At 38.7% G+C, this 3,253-nt stretch overlaps 1 pseudogene; it reads left to right on the top strand.

Moving 5' to 3' along the window:
* Nucleotides 1–1,389: 1,389 nt before the first annotated feature.
* Nucleotides 1,390–1,987, top strand: LOC102836283 (annotated as a pseudogene).
* The last annotated feature ends 1,266 nt before the right edge of the window (nucleotides 1,988–3,253 follow it).

Here is a 3,253-nt window from a genome sequence, read left to right as displayed (position 1 = left end):
ACCCTGTATAGAGTTTCCGAGGAGTAGCTGGTGAGCTTGAATCACCAACTTTGCAGTTCAAATGGCTTTGCAGTCTGGCGCATTAATCCACAGCGCCACCATATATATATCAAATCTACCAGCTGCTCCTCAGAAACACTATACAGGGTATCTATGAGTCATAACTGACTCAACAGCTCTTAACAACAAAATACATAATTAAGGGTATATAGGGCTGTTGAGTCAGTTATGACTCATAGATACCCTGTATAGTGTTTCTGAGGAGCAGCTGGTAGATTTGAACCTTGCAGTTCAAATTGACCTTGCAGTCCAGTACTTATCCTATAGTGCCATGCCAAGACTCCTTAATACGCCCTTAATTAACACTGGTATTAGTCATTTTGAATCAGACACTCATGCGCCTTACTATTCCAGGAATGAAAAATTGAAAAGAAATGGTGTCACATTCATTGGTAAAAAGAACATTTCAGAATCTACCTTGAAGTGCAATGCTGTCAGTGATAGGATAATACCCATATGCCTGTAAGATCAGTTAATACCATTATTATTTAAATTTATACACCAACTTCTAAATCCAGTGATGATGAGACTGAAGAATTCTGCCAGCTTATTTGGTCTGAAATTGATCAAACATGCAATCAAGATTTATCGATAATTACTGATGATTGGAATGTGAAAGTTTGAAACAAAGAGGAAGGGTCAGTAGTTGGAAAAAAGAGTCTTGATGATAGAAATGATGCTGTGGATTACATGATAGAATTTTGCAAAACCAATGTCTTCTTCATTGTAAATAACTTTTTTGAACATCATAAATGGACCAAAACAGAAAGAATACACAGGATTCAAACAGATTATGTCTATGGGAAGCATAAACTGTTCCTATACCAATTCAGGCTTAAGCTGAAGAAAATTCAAACAGGTCCACATGAGCCAAACTCAACACTGAAAAATCCCACCTGAATTTAGAGACCATCTCAAGGACAGATTTGATACCTTAGACATTAATAACCACAGAACACAATATTTGTAGAATGACATCAAGAACATCATACAGGAAGAAAGAACAAGGTCATTTTTAAAAAATGAGGAAGTCAAAGTGCTGAACAGAGAAGTTCAAAGATCAGCTTAAGAAGACAAAGTCATATATTATGAAATGTGCAAAGACCTGGGGTTACAAAACCAAACATGAAGAAAAGGCTCAGCATTTTTTAAAGCTGAAAGAGCTGGGGGTAAAAATCAAGCCTTGACTTGCAATACAGGCAAAATATTGAATGATGCAGAAAACAGTATTCACAAAGTCTCTGTACCAAAAAGAAATGGTTGAGGCGTTCTCTTCCTGACTAGTGACTTGACTGGTGTTTTTGGTACTGCAACTGCTGATAACTGAAGATGTCTTCAGGAACTGCAAAAATTGGGCACCCTGCTCTCAACTTCAAAGCTACAGCTGTTATGCCAGATGGTCAGTTCAAAGATATAAGTTTGTCTGACTACAAAGGAAGATATATTGTGTTCTTTTTTTATCCTCTTGATTTCACCTTTGTGTGCCCCACTGAAATCATTGCTTTCAGAGACAGGGCAGAAGAATTTAAGAAACTCAACTGCCAAGTGATTGGTGCTTCTGTGGATTCTCACTTCTGTCATCTGGCTTGTATCAACACACGCAAGAAACAAGGAGGACTGAGACCCATGAATATTCCTTTGATATCAGACCCGAAGCGCACAATTGCTCAGGACTATGGGGTCTTAAAGGCAGATGAAGGCTTCTCATTTAGAGGACTCTTCATCATTGATGATAAAGGCATCCTTCGAAAAATCACTGTATATGACCACCCTGTTGGCCACTCTGTGGATGAGACCCTAAGACTAGTTCAGGCCTTCCAGTTCACAGACAAACATGGGGAAGTGTGCCCACCTGGCTGGAAACCTGGAGGTGATACCATCAAGCCTGATGTCCAGAAGAGCAGAGTACTTCTCTAAGCAGAAATGAGCACCAAGTCCACTCAATTGCCAGGTGGCAGTGATGAGCAGCCTTGAGAAAAAGCCAAATCTCTTTTTTAATGTGTTTATGCTTCTAACACAAAGCCTTAGACTTGACTGAGATATGTGCTATGATAGGACAGACCTTTCCTACAGGAACTGAGTAGTCAACCTTTCTTTTTGCCCTGGTGGAAATAGCCTTGAGCTGTACTGTGGGACAGGCCAGCTGATGTGTATCTTGTATCAGTAGTGCAGTATGAGCCCATTTATCTTTTGTAGTTTCTATTAAACTTGACCTGAGACCTTAAAAAAAAAAAAGAAGAAGAAAGAAGTGGTTGATGCTCAACCATTTCACAAAGTAGTATATGATCAAACACATATGGTATTGAAGGAAGACGTCCAAGCTTCACTGAAGGTATTGATGTAGTACTGGAGGCATTCAGTCATCAGTGTCAAAAAATTTGGAAAACAGCTACCTGGCCAACCGACTGGAAGAGACCCATATTTGTGCCCATTCTAAAGATAGGTGACCCAACAGAATTCTGAAATCATCAGACAATATCATTAATATCACATACAAGTAAAATTTTGCTTAAGAAATTCTTAAAACTGCCACAATAGTACAACGACAGGGAACTGCCAGAAATACGATCTGGATTCAGAAGAGGATGTGGAACTAGGGACATATCATTGCTGTCATCAGATGGATCTTAACTGAAAGCAGAGAATACCAGAAGGATGTTTACCTGTGCTTTACTGACTACACAAAGGCTTCCAAATGTATGAATCATGACAAACTATGGACAAAATTGCAGAGAATGAATATTCAGAACATTTCATTGTGCTCACTAGGAACCGGTACATTGACTAAGAGTTAGTCATTCAAACAAAGGCATACTGAATGGTTTAAAATCAGGGAAGTTGTGTGCCAGGGTTTTAGTCTTTCACCATACTTATTCAATCCGTATGCCAGGCAAGTAATCCAAGAAACTGGATTATATGAAGAAAAATTGTAAGGAAACTCATTAACAAACTACAATATGTAGAGGATACAACCTTGCTTGCTGAAAGCCAAAAGGAGTTAAAATACTTACTGATGAAGATCAAGGACTACAGCCTTCAATATGCGTTGCAACTCAATGTAAAGAAAGCAAAAATCCCCACCACTGGACCAATAAATAACATCATGATAAATGGAAAAAGTTTGAAGTTGGCAAAGAGTTCAAATTATTTTGATCCACAATCAACACTCATGCAAGCAGCAGCCAAGAAACAG

Source organism: Chrysochloris asiatica, unplaced genomic scaffold, assembly GCF_000296735.1.
Source record: "Chrysochloris asiatica unplaced genomic scaffold, ChrAsi1.0 scaffold00031, whole genome shotgun sequence".
Classification (NCBI taxonomy): domain Eukaryota; kingdom Metazoa; phylum Chordata; class Mammalia; order Afrosoricida; family Chrysochloridae; genus Chrysochloris; species Chrysochloris asiatica.
The sequence above is the reverse complement of the archived record's forward strand: the minus strand, read 5'-3'. Positions and strand labels throughout refer to the sequence as shown.